Source organism: Nycticebus coucang, chromosome 6 (assembly GCF_027406575.1).
Source record: "Nycticebus coucang isolate mNycCou1 chromosome 6, mNycCou1.pri, whole genome shotgun sequence".
Taxonomy (NCBI): Eukaryota; Metazoa; Chordata; class Mammalia; order Primates; family Lorisidae; genus Nycticebus; species Nycticebus coucang.
In genome coordinates, this window is record NC_069785.1 from 5,249,907 (window position 1) to 5,266,399 (window position 16,493).

Here is a 16,493-nt window from a genome sequence, read left to right on the forward strand (position 1 = left end):
GAAGAGCCGTTAGGGCCGGCCATAAGTTTGAAATTTTCAGCAGGTAGCTGTAACTTTAAGAGTGAGACAGCTAATCTTGGTCTGTAGAAAGCAGGAAGGGGCTTTTCTGGGGGAGGGGCTTTCTCTGGGGCAATTACCTAACACAACCTCATTCAAATTTTATAATTTCATCTCTCCTTAAAAATACAATTTCATGGGACAGTTTATCTAATCTATTCCTTATCTCAGTATTTATTTCTCAAACTTTGCTTTTTGCAGCAGTAATGTCCGATTCATCTGATTGTGATGGGTTATGGTTCCTTTGATGGCAGAGAGCAGATTAACAACAACAAGCAGGGAAAAATGTTAAGAGTAATAAACTTGCTGTGGCAGAGAGTGCAGAAAAAACACTGATCTTGGTTTAAGGCACTGATCAAGTGAGCTTTTCCACCCTAGAATAAACCCAGCCAGGGAGCAGCGACTCTGGATGTTTCAAACATGCCTGCCCATGAGCAGGGCCAGAGTGCGTTCGTGGGATGGGCCAGCAGTGCAGCAGCGACTGGCGAGGTGCCCACCAACTCGATTTCCTCCTCTTGGGCAGTCATGGAAGCCACACTTCCCCGCCTCCCTTGCAGCTCTGAGTCTCCATACAGCCGAGTTCCAGCCTCCCACATACTGTTCGTGTGTCCTTGCTCCCTCCACCAGCTAAATCTAGGAGGATTCTGGGTCTCAAAATTATTAGTATACATACAAGTCTGGGTCTTGTAGTTTCTAGAAAAGGATGACCTGATAGATGGAAGGAACTGGGATCCCAGAATGACCGTGTTGAATGTTTACAGCTGACCAGGATTATAGATTCTAAACATATGCGAGCAAACAAAACAAAACAACAACAACAAAAAAACATGCCATTGCATTATGCTGATGAGAATTTGGAATTTATTTTAAAGCAGCTGGCATTAACCTAATGAAAACAGCATGTCAGCTTACATTTCCTAAGGCTATCGCTACCATGAGAGAGGCTGGGAAATGTTACCCTTTCATTCCACACCACCACCTGGAATAAATTGGAGTTGTGTTGAAAAGGAAGAAGGCGGGGCTGGGATCTCTGGTGGTCAAATAGCAGCCTCTGCTGTGGTCTGTAATGGTTCAGGTTGTGCAGAGTGATCCAGAAAAACAAGGACTTAGAAAAGATAATTGAGTTTGGCAAATAGGAAGTTGCTGATGACCTTTAAGAGCACAGAGAAGGGCAATTATCAGATTGCAGATGAAGGATGGCATGGGCTCTGAGTCACTGGCAGTAGCAATGTAATTTGGGGTGTGAAATAAACGAAGAAATTAGGCTGGGTACAGTGACTCATGCCTCTAATCCCAGAACCCTGGGAGGCTGAGGTGGGTGGATTGCCTGAGCTCAGGAGTTCAAGACCAGCCTGAGCAAGAGTGAGACCCTGTCTCTACTAAAAATGGAAAAAATTAGCAGGGTTTGGTGACGGGTACCTGTAGTCCTAACTACTACAAAGGCAGGTTGCTGTAAGCTAAGGCTGATGCCACTGCACTCTACCCAGGGAGACTGAGGGAGACTTGGTCTAAAAAAAAAAAAAAAAGAAAGAAAGAAAGAAAGAGAGGGAGGGAGGGAGAGAAACAGAAAGAAATTAGAAGCTTGAGTGGCAGGGGGCAGAACAAGGCTTTTTCAAGTGGGTCAAAAACTGTTTCTATTTTAAGAGCTTACAAAGAAAAATCAGTACAAAGGAGAGAGAAAAAACGATTGAAGGAGGAAGGCTCAGAGATATTTGAATTAGACACATAGTAAAGAACTGAACCATAGAAAGAAAAGAAAGATCTTCTCCCATGACAGGAGCTATGAATGGATATTGAGACAGATGTCTTGAGGTGGGAAGTGAGGTACCTTATAGAGCTGACCCCAGATAGCCTTATCTGTTCACTCACCAGATATCACTGGGGACAGAGCTGTGAATGTGGAAGATGGGGTTCCCGTCTACATGAAAAGGGAAGAGATGGTCCCTGAACAAAAATGACGATTAAATAAGAATGAAAATATGAAGGGAGTTTGGGGGATGGGTAAATTCACACTGACTAAGTACAGTGCACACTGTCTGGGTCAAGGGCATGTACACTTACAACTTTGACTTGATCTGCACAAAAATAAAGTATGTAAATAAAATGCGTACCACCTAAAAAAAAACAAACAAGAATGAAAAGATGAGTTTCTTTGAAGTAACGAATGTCAGGAGGATGAAGAATCAAAAGAATGGAGCAGCTGATGTGGGGAAGCCTTTAGGTGATGCTGGGAGGTGACCAGGTGGTGATGGTGCTGGTGGTTGACAGCTGAGAGCGTGACTGAAGTTAGCCTGGAGTCGTGGTGGGTCCCATACCCGGCTCCGTTCTCAGCATTCACATTCTGTGACCCCAAGGCAGGCAGGGAAAGACAATACTTGGGACAGACCAGGGGGTGTGATACCCCTAAAGTGAAGTATAGTGCATTTTGGAATAGTCCAATTTAGTGAAAATTCCACGGCCTACAATCGACTATGTTAAAGCCATTAATTTTATTATTTTTGTGTAAATTAAAGAGAAAAAAACTACTAACACATTAGTATATATTAATTTTTATCACACGAGTCAGTTTGAGCGCAAGTGTACATTAAAGAACCTGTAACTTCTTGAGCTAAGTTTGGAAAAAGTGATTCTAGATTGGATTCTTGTTAATTACTCTGGTAGAGACTAGCTGCTCACTACCAGTGTCCTCTTTTTCCTGGGCACACAGCTTGATGGCATTTCCCAGCCTCCTTTAAAGTTGTGCGCGGCGGTTGGACCGAGTCCTGGCAGGTGCAAGCCCGTGAACGTGAGGTGCGCCCCCTGCAGCCTTGGCCTGTGGGAAGCAGCCTGGCACAAGCTGCCCTTTGCTCTCTTCTCAATCTGCAGGCTAAAGGCAAAGGAAGCTTCTCAGGCCCAGGGATTAAATTAGCCAGCATCGGGAGGCACCTGTGGTTCAGTGAGTATGGCGCCGGCCCCATATGCCGAGGGTGGAGGGTTCAAACCCAGCCCCGGCCAAACTACAACAAAAAATAGCCGGGCGTTGTGGCGGGCGCCTGTAGTCCCAGCTGCTCGGGAGGCTGAGGCAAGGGAATCACGTAAGCCCAAGAGTTAGAGGTTGCTGTGAGCCGTGTAACGCCACGGCACTCTACCCGAGGGCGGTACAGTGAGACTCTGTCTCTACAAAAAAAAAAAAACAAAACAAAAAAAAAAAATTAGCCAGCATCCCTGAATTCCACGTGGAGGGCTGCCCACGGGAAATCCAATGGGATTCTCTGAATACAAAGTAAACTTGTATCGGGCTGGTTTCTGAGATTCTGTAGTTTGTTCTAGAAGCCAGCTGGCATTTCTTTCCCTAACTAATCAAATTATTAATCAGATGGGAAGTCAGATTACTTAATAGTCATGCAGTTATCTAGTTTAACGTATAGCAAACTCTTCTCAGCTTCAATTTTCTATTTTTTCTTTTTTTTTTATTGTTGGGGACTCATTGAGGGTACAATAAGCCAGGTTACACTGATTGCATTTGTTAGGTAAAGTCCCTCTTGCAATCATGTCTTGCCCCCAGAAGGTGTGGCACGCACCAAGGCCCCACCCCCTCCCTCTTTCCCTCTCTCTGCTTTTCCTTCCCCCCACCATGACCTTAATTGTCATTAATTGTCCTCATATCAAAATTGAGTACATAGGATTCATGCTTCTCCATTCTTGTGATGCTTTACTAAGAATAATGTCTTCCACTTCCATCTAGGTTAATACGAAGGATGTAAAGTCTCCATTTTTTTTAATTCAGCTTCAATTTTCTTTACACAAAAGTTAAGTACATGCCAATTTACTTCTCAGTGTCTTTCCTATAATTGGAAATGTTGAATAATGTGTATGTGGGTTGCAAGTCATTCATGTTGAAGATTAGTGGGAAAGGGGTGCAGAGAAAAGGAGGCAAAAAGTGTGCGACAGAGCCTGGGAAGAGGGCTTTGGGGTGCAGGCACGGGAAAGTGAGAGAATCTGAAGCAGGGTGTTCCTGGGTCTTGCACCTGTGTCCCTCCCACAGAGTGGGGGAGGGCAGAGGAGCAGCCTAGCAGCAGTGCGCTGCCATCTGCTACAAGGAAGTCTGCAGGAGAGTGTCAAGTTTTGTTAATCCCAGGAACAGGGACAGTGGTTTCAGAAATACCCTTGGTGCCAACCTGGAATTCTATACCCAGTGAAAATATTCCTCAAATCAGAGAAAAATCAAGGATATTTCTCAACAAATCAAAGCTAAGAATTAGCCAGGCATGGTGGCTGGCAGCCGTAGTCCCAGCTACTCTGGAGGCTGAGGCAAGAAGAGCTCTCGTGCCCAAGAATTTGAGGTTGCTGTGAGCTATGATGATGCCACTACCAAGGATGACAGAGTGAGACTCTGTCTCAAAATAATAATAATAATAGCTAAGAGAATTAAATACCAGAAGATTCACACTGAAATAAATACTAAAGGGAAATCTTCAGGTAAAATGAAAATCTTCACAGAGGGAAAAATGGTGAAGCGGGCAGAAAGAGTAAATCTAAATGAATACGTGTTATGCACAATCATAACGATAACGTTGTGGGTAGTTTAAAAATATACTGAGCTGGCCGGGTACCAGGGCTCACGCCTGTAACCCCAGCACTCTGGGGGGTTGAGGCAGGAGGATCCCATGAACTCAGGAGTTCACAACCAGCCTGAATCAGAGCAAGATTCCATCTCTACTAAAATAGAAAAATCAGGTGGGTGTGGTGGTGGACCTGTTGTCCCAGCTACTTGGGAGGCTGAGGCAGGAGGATCACTTGAGCCCAGGAATGTGAAGTTGCTGTGAGCTGTGATGATTCCTGGAGTTAAAATATTTTTAAGGTGTTAGCATTATCTAGGGAGTGATGAAAGTATTAACGTACACTATACAATGGTAAGTAAAGAAAGCACGTCATCATCTCTAGGTAACGTCTAACTAATAATGAAAGGATATATAAATAGTAAAGGAGAAATGGCAAAATATTTAGCAAATTCAAAAGAAGGAAAAAAGAAAAATGTAAAACGGGGGGGGGCAATAAAAACAACATGGTAGATATAAATCCAAATATATTGTAAATACCAGGAAATATAAATGAACTAAAGTTAGTACAGATTTTGGATTCGAAAGAAAAATCGAGCTGCTTCTCAATGGATAGAAGCAAATGCCACATATTAGGTACAATGAAACTAAGAAAATTAGGAATCTATTTATGTACCATTTATAATGAGATTAAAAGTGAGATATTCTTTGCAAACTTCAAATAAATCAAGAATCACTCCTGCCCTTTGCCTTTCCAGTGCGGTTTCCCAGGGTTTGAACTATCAATCAGCAGTGAGGAGAAAGGAAGAATGGGAGAAAACTCAACCACAAGTCGCAAAGAAATTATAGCTCTTCAAAAAATTGGCTTCTAGAGGCTTTATGACAGGCTGGTACTTAAAGGTTTGCACAGGAGCTAGTTAATTCATATTTTTAAGATACTGTGAAAAGAAATGAAATTAGGAGTTAGCATGTCAATTCAACTTCTTTTTCAGGAAAAATGCTGATAAAGGAAGAATTCCCATAAATTCAAGCATAAACATCTAAAAACAGAACGGGATCTGGTAGCTTGTCACATGAGTACATGAAAAATTGACGTTGCTTCTAAAGAAAGAAAACAATTTACTGTAACCTTAGTAAGGCTTTTGAGTGTAGGCTCTGAGACTCGTGGCTAGACAGAGACTATTTGGGGGCAATCTTTATGGCAAGTTTCTCAAACTCAAACCCCAAAACGTATCCGCAAAAATAAACAAGTTCCATAAGAAGTTTTAATTTCATGCCTTCATTTAAATAATCCAAAACATTTAAATAAATTTCTCCTGGCTTGTGTAGGCAAGGTGACCCCTCGTTTCTGCTCATGATAACATCGATACCAAGCCCTTATCACATCATGGCACAACGTGAAAAGAAACTTTTTGTGCTCGTTCCAACAAGGAAAAGCTGTGAAAGAATTGTTTTATTATGTGGCAAGTTGTAGTGACGGAGACTCATAGAACCCAATAGAATCTTTGAGGCAATCGTTCCATATTCATAGTTCAAGTAGTTTATTTTGCAGATTAACTCTGCAAATGCCATTAGCAGTAAGTGTAATAGTACAAACTCGATGACTTCTTTGTTAGTTGTGTATTTTGGAGTATACATTTAAAAAGACAGAGCCATCAAAATAATGCATCTGTGGTTTAAAGTGAGTTTAGCGTAAAACAAAACAAAAGAGAGAGAGAGAACCATGATGACAGTAACAGTTCATGAGTTCCAAAACCCAGTTGTAGCAGCTGTCGGTCACTTCTCTGAGGTCCAAATGAGTGAGATCTTGGAGACAACAGTAGGTGAACCCTGAGTAAGAAAACCACAAATGTTCATGTCTGGGATCTGTAATCTATATAAGCTGTTGGAAACATGCCCAGGCTATTTGGATTCTTAGGAAGTGAAGAAGGGTGAGACCTTGCTAACTGTGAGAGCGCAAGAGAAAAGCATCCAGGTCAACTGAGTCCCTCTGAGCAGCACCAAGGAAATAAAATCCAACCCAAAGGATCAACTATCTGGAAAGGAAGAACAACTAAGCCAGGCTCTGATATACCAGGGCCACCGAATCTGGTGATAATTTGGACCAACAAAAATAAATAATAAAAGCACTAAAGGAGATTCAAGTATAGCTCAAAGAGATTTTCTGAAATTAAAAACACAACTTTCAAACAAACACAGTGAATGAGTTGAAGAAGAAGCTGATTGCTTCTGAGACAGATCTTTCTTTGTCTGTGTATGGTTATTTGTTCAGAAGATCAGTTCCTTTTGGATGTTATGGGTAGACTTGTTCACAGCTTCTTCCTGGACCCCGTCATAATCTGAGCAGTTTGGTTTGGGGCCGTTTGTTTAACTGTTCTCCATGTGCACCAAGGTGTTTTTTTTTAAACTCTGTTCTCTATTCCTGGGATTTAAAAAGCTGAGCATTTCCCTGAAATCCCCCCTTCGCCCAGCAGACGTGGGCACACTGCTGCTCGGCAGCTCTGCTGTCTCCTCCCTGTGGCGTCAGGAATGTGGGTGCAAGACCCAGCAAGTCTTTGCTTCAGAGTCTTTTCTTTCCCATGGCTGCGTTCCAAAGACTTTTCTCTTGTTCTGTCATATCCTTCACTTCCTTTTTCTCTTCACAACTTTTCCATTAATTCTTAATATTAACTTGCAGCCTACATACCTGTGTTCCAAAATTTTAGAGTTCTAGAATTTATGCTGGTACTTTTTAATATATTCCAGTTCTGCGAAATTCTCTTCCCTGTGACGTATTTTATTGTACATTTTAATCACAGTTACTTTAAAGTCAATGGCAGTTAACTCTCAGTCATCTCTATGTATGTTTCTGTTGTCTATTTTTTCTCTTGGTCCCATCTGAATTTTTTTTTTTTTGAATGACAAGCATTTGTGTTTATTAACCAAGGGAAGGGAAGTCAGAGCAATGGAGATTCCCAACCAGGCCCTCCTGTAGTGCACCTACCTAGGCCTGCTGCCAAGGACTCAGAAAAACAGTAGATAAGCCCTCTCCTCCCTGCCTCCTCTCCAGCGTACATTCCTGGGAACCAGAACCCATTGGGTAAGAAAGAGGAAGTCAGCAAAGGACAGAGGCTAAGGAAGGAAAGAGGAAACAGAACCACTGGTGAGACAGGGTTGGTGAGATTTCTTGGCCCCTCACTCTCAGCAGGGATGGTGAAACACCCCAAATGTAGCCCCAAAAGAGGAGCCAAGCAGGGGTTAACTTGTGTCAAAAACCCTGTAAGTGGGGGTGGGGGTGGCATCCAAAATCAAGAGCAACTCTCTCTAGGGTCAGTCCTTGCCAGAGGACGTGGGGCCATCCAGCTTCTGTCTAAGCCTTTGCCCCAAGAGCTTGCAGTTAGAGTGAGCTATGATGATGCCACTGCACTGTAGCCTGGGGGACAGAGAGAGACCTTGTCCTAAAAATAAATAAGAGTAAAGTTTATAGTATAAACCACCCCCTTAATCCTTTAGGGGATTTTCCACAGAACTCAAGGCTCTAACAAGCCCTGACTTCCATGTTATAAAAACATTCATACCCCCTTAATATTTTGGAAAAAAAAAAATCTCAGGAACTCCAAAACCAGGCCTTACTTTCTTTGAGCCCTTCCCTATGAAAAATGTGAATACTTTTTTCTGGGGCCCTGGCCAAGATGCACTTCAGAAGAATATCTCACCATTTAGGGATCATTAGAGATTGGACATATTTCTACACCCTTTCAGGGTCACTTAGGAATTTCCAGTTGGACATACAATTGTTCTGTTAAAAGTGGAGTTCAAGACTAAGCAAGTGAGAGCAGGGTGATTCACACCTATCATTCTGGCACTCTGGGAGGCTTGAGGCTAGGAGTTCAAGACCAGCCTGAGGAAGGAAGAGACCCCCATCTCTACTAAAACTAGAAAAATTATCTTGGAGTACTGACACACACCTCTAGTCCCAGCTACTGGGGAGGCAGAGGCAGGGGGAGTTCTGGGTATGAAAGATGATGATACTGGGATAAATTCCCTTTTGTCAGACTCAGACGAATAGGGCTTGGAAGGCTCCTGCTCCCACATCTGGGACAAGAACCACCTCAGCAGACTTTCTAAAACCCCACGGGAAGCCCTTCACATCCTTTGTGCATCTCCTGCTTTGCGTGGGTCTCTATGACAAGGTTTATCACTAGATTCCTTTAGGACGGCAGTAATTTAAAGATGCTCTCGTAAGAACACATGCCCAGTAACCACATCTCCACCAGTGAATTGACGACAGTTCTGGCTTTAGACCTCTGGGACTGATGAACTCTTTTTCTAAGCATCTCATGTGACCCCTTATCTCTTTTTGCTGATAAAGTTTTCCCTGTACCCTTCTCTCTCCAGACGAGCTTGCAGCACCCTGGGTTATAACCCCCATTTCTCATTGCTGAGTAAATTCAACATACTTGGAGATAGTTTCTGTGATGTCTTAATTTTAGATTGACATAGTTATCTTTGAAAGCCTAATGTCTAGCATAATGGCCAGCACTCAGGAAGCATTCAATTAATACAAATAGTGAATACTTAAATCAATTAAAGAATGAATGGGAAACAAAGTGAGAAGTTTAGAGGAAGAATAGATTTGGATATGGTTAGCCATCAGAAAGAATAAAATAATGTGTTTTGTAGCAACTTGAGTGGAACTGGAGCTTTCTAGGTTACTGCCTAAGTGAAGTCACTTACAAACAGAAAAATAAATGCCGCATGTTCTCACATGTAAGTGGGAGCTAACTATGGGTACACAGAGCAATATAATAGACAATTAGAGGCTCAAAAATGGGAGGATCAGAGTGGGTGAGGGATGAAAAATTACTTAATGGGTACAATGTACACTAGTTGGGTGGTGGGTTCATAAGCCCAGACTTTGTCACTGTGCATGCAATATATACATGTAACAGAATTCAACTTGTACTCCCTAAATCCATTAAAATAAATGAATGAATAAAATTTTAAAAAGTCAGGTAAGGGAAGATCATGATGAATTCAGTTTTGTATACATTAAATTGAGGACAGCAGCGAGACATTCAGATTAAGATTCTCTGTCACCTAAGTTAACTCTGCCACTCCCAGATTCTCAGTCTTGCTACCTGTATCTTGAAAGGGTGTTAACTGAATCCATTTAACTTGTGGCAGGAAAGACACCACACTTAACTAGGGAGATTGAGGAGGGAGGAGGGGTTCATGGTTTGTTTAGAAAGATGTTACCCTAAGAGGACAGAAGTACTGAAGCACCAGTGGCATTACCTTTCTTAGCCCCGAAAGGGCAAACAGTGGTTCCTTTTTTACTATTAATATTTATAAGAGTTTGTTGGTGTGACTCAATGCAAAACAAATAACACCTACTCAGTCCATATGCATTGAACTGAGGGACCCATGGAGGCCAACACCAGCAAGCCCTCTGTCTGGAGAGACAAGGGTGAGGCCCCCTCTGATGTTCCTCACCGACTTTTATTGCAATCTCAGGCATGAGAAAACACAGCACAGTGGCAAGCTTCAAAGAGAGAGTCCAGGTTGAAAAACAAGTAATTTTTCTTTAACTGCATGATTGATCTTAACACATTCTGTTTACTAAACTTCTGTCTTATCTTTTTCTTATCACTGTTAACTGACTTAGGGCTGGGACAGTGTGCTGTCTAGTGATTTTTCCCAGATCACTCTGTCCCTAGTGCCTGGAACTTTTAGCCCCATGCTGTGTCCTATAATATTGAAGCTGGAGCCATAGGAGAAGCTGCCAGAGAAAAGCTATGGCCTTTGGTGGAGGAACACAGACATTGCCAGCCTGCCACTTCGCAGGAGAGTTGGAGTGATTGTTATCCTGCTTGCTGGCAAGCTCTGGCCAGTCTTTCCTACTGGCCCAACCCAACTGGTGGGAAAGGGAAACTTTTTGGTCCTGTCTGTAGAGATCAGCCTTCTGGGGCATAGGATGGTGGGCAAAGGCAGAGAGAGGATCTGGAGGGTGAAGTGAGACTCTAGTGCAGAGGCTAAGTTGAGCTACTGAGTATGCAGCAGCCCTTGCACACCTTACCCTGAGGGAACAGGGTCTAGCATGTTAGCACATGTGAAGGGTCCAGGGCTCAGGTTGGACTGAAGCAGGTAATTATTTAGCTGTGAGCAGAGAATTCAGAGGGATGAGTTGGGATTGTAATTGAGCTGAGAAACCAGAGGTGGGAGCTGACTAGAGAAGCCAAACCAAGCATGAATGTGAACAGCAATGTGTTCCTAGGCCAGGGCCAGTGGATTGGGATGTGCAGGGCAGGCACAAACTGAGCAGAGCCAGAGTGCTGGAGGTGGCTGGTTTCAGAAGGGCAGGCAGACAGGAGACTGTGCTGCGGGCCTGCTCTTCAGGGCTGGCATCATGACTGGAGACCACAGGCATTAGCCTCCTGATGCCAGGCCAGACACAGCATGGCTTTGGTTGACTTTGCATGTTTTGAACCCTTGTTACCACCCTTTGTTCTCCACCTCCAACCAGACCTACCTCCTCCAGAACCGGCATTGACCTCTCCTTTACTGGGGTGATAGCTGTCAGCAGAAGTAGACCCCTCAGCCCTGCCTCCCCCTCAGCCCTTCCTCCTCCCTTCTCTCCCCTTGCCTATCCTTCTCTTTATGGACCCGCATCCCTGATCACTTTACCGCCCACTGCAGAGAGGACTTGGCACCTCAGCTGTCTCCTCTCTAACCTGTTCCATAACTTGTCTCTACTTCAAAATGGGCAGAATATTGTTATCCTGAAAACCATCATGAAAGTATAACTCTGTTCTCACTGCTGTCCTCTCTCTCCTGGCCTAGGGCACCACAGTTCTAGCTGGAGTGGTTTTAGGTGGCTGTCCCCCCTCTCCCCACCCCATTCTCCCACTTACTCCCTGTCTGGGCTTCTTCAACTCTGCTCTGCTGAAAGCTGCAAAAGGTCTCCAGGGGCCAACCACTTACCTCCTCAAAAGCTTTTTATCCATCCTGAGCCATGAATTTTGGGGGGAGATTTATAACTATAAACAACTCCCACTTTCTTGACACTCTTTCATCTCTTCATGCCAGCAATACAGCGCTTTCCAGGATCCCTGCCCACCTCCCGCTAAATCCCCTCACCCCCACCTTCTCTGACAGCCCCCACAGAGTGCACTTGCAGGGTCCAAATCCTGGCTTAGCCACTTCCCACTTGGGCAGTGTTGGGTGAAAGGCCTGATCTGTTGTACCTCGGGTTCCTCATCTGTTAGGTGGAAATGGTGTGGTCCCTGTGGGTTGAGGGAGGGTTCAGTGGCACGGTGAATGAGCGCTCTGTCGGCTGCCCAGCTTGTCAGTCCTCAGTGCTTTGTCTCCATTCTTGTCTTTGATGTATTTCTACCACCAAGTACCCCTGCACCTCCTTTCCCAGACTTTCTCTGTGCTTTCCTGCCTTGCTGCTCATGCTTATGCTGTTGCCCCCGGCCCCCTCCCATATCCAGTAATTGGAATCCTTGTCCTTCTTTGAGACTTCACTTACATGCCCCGTTTTCTACAAAGCCCATTCAGGTCACTCAGGCCCATGGTGATTTCTTCTCCCATGAGGTCTCCCAGTCTTGGCTCACTCTTCTGGCACATTCTGTCTTGTATTATAAATATTTAATTCTGTGGTTTATCTTCCTTATAAGATATTAAGGTCCTTCATGGAGTAGATGTTGAATAGTGGGGGGGTGTAGTGAAGTGGCTTTGGGACCAAGCATCCCAATCCAGTGAGGAAAAAGCATCAGACAAGATTCATTATAGACAATCTTGATAGAATACTGAACAGTATTGATTTAGAGAATTATGAAATAAGATTATAAGGGAAGATGCAGTTTTTTGGCCAGGGTTGGGTTTGAACCCACCACCTCCAGCATATGGGGCTGGTGCCCTACTCCTTTGAGCCACAGGCGCTGCCCAGAAGACAAGCATATTTTTTTAAGGGACAGGGTTTTGCTCTGTCGTCCACGCTGTTGTGCAGTGGTGTGATCATAGCCCACTGTGGTCTGAAATTCAAGTGATCATCCTGCCTTAGACTCCCCAGTAGCTGGGACTATGAGGCAGGAGCCACCACAGCACATTTGGTTTTAGAGAGGGAAGTCTTGGTATGTTGCTCAGGCTGGTCTTGAACCGCTGCCTCAAGTAATCCCCTTGCCTCAGTCTTTGAGTTGCTGAGATTACAGGTGTGAGCCATCACACTTGGCTTGACACATGAAGTTTTGATGACAGTGAAACCCTAGGGATAATGTATAGGAAACCAAAGGTCATAATATCCGAGAATTATTTAACATATGCAGGAATGGAATGCTGAGCCCAGGGGACTTAGAAATTAATCAAGGAAAAAAGGGGAGTTTATGTACTGAATCCATGCTGGTTCTTGGAAGCTCAGAGTTTACGTACTGAATCCATGCTGGTTCTTGGAAGCTCAGAGTTTATGTACTGAATCCATGCTGGTTCTTGGAAGCTCAGAGTTTATGTACTGAATCCATGCTGGTTCTTGGAAGCTCAGAGTTTATGTACTGAATCCATGCTGGTTCTTGGAAGCTCAGGAAATAAGCAGAAAAGAGTTTGGATTTGGCTTCATAGGAAGGGAAGAGAGAAAATGGGACAGACCTTGCCTGATCTTCACTACAGGAGTGAGCAGGCGAGTTAAGGAGTGAACTCGTCAGGGTGAGATCTTAGTGCCTTCAGATCACTACGTTCAACAAGGACAGACTGTGCTTGGCTCATTGTCCAGCATGGCTTTGACAGGGAGCATTGTCATCTGCTAATATTTTCACCGTTGCAGATTTTCCTTCTAATGGTCTGTCTCCTTCTGGATCCTGTTGAGTTACTGCCACCGTTTTCTTCCCGCCTCTCTGGCTGCCCTGCGCCAGCTCCTCTCCCTCAGGATTCCCTTCTTGGGGCTGTCTCTTCTCATTTTGCTCCCAGCCTCTTTCTTACCTGTTCCATCGTGCCTGTGGTTTTGACTGTCCTCCAGATACTGATAACTCCCACATGTGCATTTCTAGAAACAGCCATCCAATGCTCTACTTAAAATCGTCAAGCCTCACGACCTTCACTCAACTGACCTCCTTAGCTTCTGCCACCCCCCATGAGACGGGCCCTGATGGGTCTCCTAGTGGGCTGTTAGTTTGCATTTCCCACCACACTTTCAGTGTTAATTTAGAATAGAGGCAGAGAGCTTTTGAGGGGAAGAGGGGAGAATGAAGTGTTACTGATGCAGAGACTCATTTTTCCTAACCAAATAGCTTCATCCCAAATTTGGATATCCCATTCAGAGACATGAAACCCACAGGGCTGCCTAGATCTGCCCTCCTTTGGAGTCATCCAGGTGAACTATCACCTGTAGTAGCAAGTTTCTTTGAGAGGAGGAGAGTCTCACCCTCATCTCAAGTGACGTCTGGGAGTATTTCTGTAGCCCGTGTAGTAATCTCTTTAATGGAGAGAGATTTGACAATGACAAATTTCTCCATCTCCTTACATTTCTAGTGATACTCAGGCTCCTATAGAGTTCCCTAGGAAGCTACCCACATACCTGGCTCTTCCCTGATTCTGGGTTCACTTTCCTTCAGAATTAGTAACCTAAGTAAATGGTACCACATGAGAGTTTCCCAAGCTTTAAAACCAGATGTCATCCTTAACTCTTCCTTCTCTTTTCCAGCACCAAATAAGATCTGCTTCTTAATATTTATAATCATTTACCCATCGATTCTCCTGGATTCATGTGCAGAGAACCATAGCATCTGTGTGTGATGACGGTTTTGTTTCTGTCCTTCTATGCAGTAAGTCTTTTTATCTTTTCCTTGAACCTTTAGTAAACTGTTAAGTGGAAACAGTGACCACCGGAATCTTTGGTCTTGTTTCCTTATCTGAAAGATATGCTTCTAATGATTCTCCATTAAGTATATCTGCTGTAGGTTTCTGGTAGTTGATCTTAAACAAGTTAAGGAAGTTCCTGTACACATGTAGCTTGTTAAGAGAATTTTTATCTTTGAAGCAAATAGGGAAAAAAGTTAAAAAAGAAAGTTTTTAGAAAATCATCACTGAGTCATCTTTTATTAAGTCTTTTCCTAAATATTAAGTCATTTTTATTAGTCTTTTTCTAAATCTTGAGATGACAATTTTTTTTACTCACATAAGTTGCTCCCAAATTCACAAATTAGACTGCACATTTTCCTCATACAGCCCTTATCTAGATTTAGCATTGAGCATATATTCATTCCATTTGTAATGTAAGATGGAGAAGTGGTTCCTCTTTTTTCTTCACTGGACCCGTTTGTGAAAGATTGAGATTGAGATTTGCTAGAATCCACAAGTAAAACCAGCTGGACCTGACAGGTGCCACAGGACACACCTGTAATCCCAGCACCTGGGAGGCTGAAGGGGGAGGATAGCTTGAGGCCAGGAAGGAGTTAAGAACAGCCTGAGCAACATAGTAAGACCCCATGTCTACAAAAAATTACAAAAAAATAAAAAAATAGCCAGGCTGAGATCCTGTCCCCCACCCAACCCCACCCCATAAAAGACAATGAAAACACTGAATGAACCTAATGTTTATTTATTTTAATTTATATTTTGGAGGGTAGATTTTAATTGCTTTCATAGCTATTGGCCTGTTTAAAGTTTCCTCTTGAATCTCCTTTGACTTGTTCTATTTCTGCAGGTGGCCTTTGTGACCTCCTGGTTTCAAGTTTATTGACATAAAATTGTTTCTGATGGTGTTTTTCTCTCTTGCCCTCTCTCTTTGAATGTGATGCAAATCATTCCCCCGTGCTCTTCAAAAGTTCCTAGTCATGAAAGATAAGTAAAGACCAGGGAGCAGCCACTCACTGGAGGAGATTGAGCAAAAGTAACAGCTAAGTGCAGCCTGGGGCTGGGTACAGGCCTGGAACAGAGAGGAACGTTAATGGAGCAAAGGATGAGGTCTGGATAAGATTTAGTCTATTGCATTGCCAAGCTCACTGCGGACCATGAGGAGAGACGGAGACTGGAGATGCTGAGCATGGACAACTCTTTTGAGGAGCTTTTTTGCCACGTGGAACTGGGGAATGGGGTGATAGTTGGCTCTGTGGTCAGAGCTGGGAGAGGTGACAGCATGTTCCGTTGCTGTGGGGAATGACTCAGCGGGAGAAAAAAATTGCTGATGTGCGTGTGAGAGGGCAGCACAGTGGGAGTGATGTCCTTGAGTCCATGGGCAGGGATGAGATGACAGAGGGGAAACTGGTCCAGGGAGCCTCCTCTCCTCCAGGACCCAGCCCCGTGGGGATCCGTGAAGCTCAAGTCCTTGAACTCAGACAAAACTTCCCACTCTGTTTAGAGGAGGTCACCTCCACTCCATCACTTACCCACATCTTCACTTCTCTCTGTATTTTGTGTCTACGAATTTCACTTCATTATGATTTCAACTATAGTTTTAAACTTTTTTTTTTTTTTTTTTTAGAACTTTTACCCATTTCATGTTTTTATACCTGGAGGTTTTTTTTTTTTCTTTTTTCCGGATAGCTCTTTCTATGATCTTGCTGGAAATGGGATTCTCCTAGAATGATTTTTCTCAAATGCAAATCTGATTTGGTCACTTTCATGCTTAAATTCCTTTAGGGATTTATTGTTACCTTAAGAATAAAATCCAGGCTTCTTAAGCTGACATGTAAAGCCGGCCTTTCCTCCCCACACTCCTGGCTATCCAGACCTCAGTGAATCCCTGTAGCTTGCTGTGGTGTCTGGGCAGCCTGGACTTTGCATATGGTGCCGTCATGGAAATTCTTTCTGACAATGCCTATCCCGGGTTTGATTGCAGTGCCTGTCTCATGGGCCTCCATGACCTATGCCAAGCACCGGTCCAGCTTTTCATGCTGTTATAATTACAATAGAACCTCCATAGCT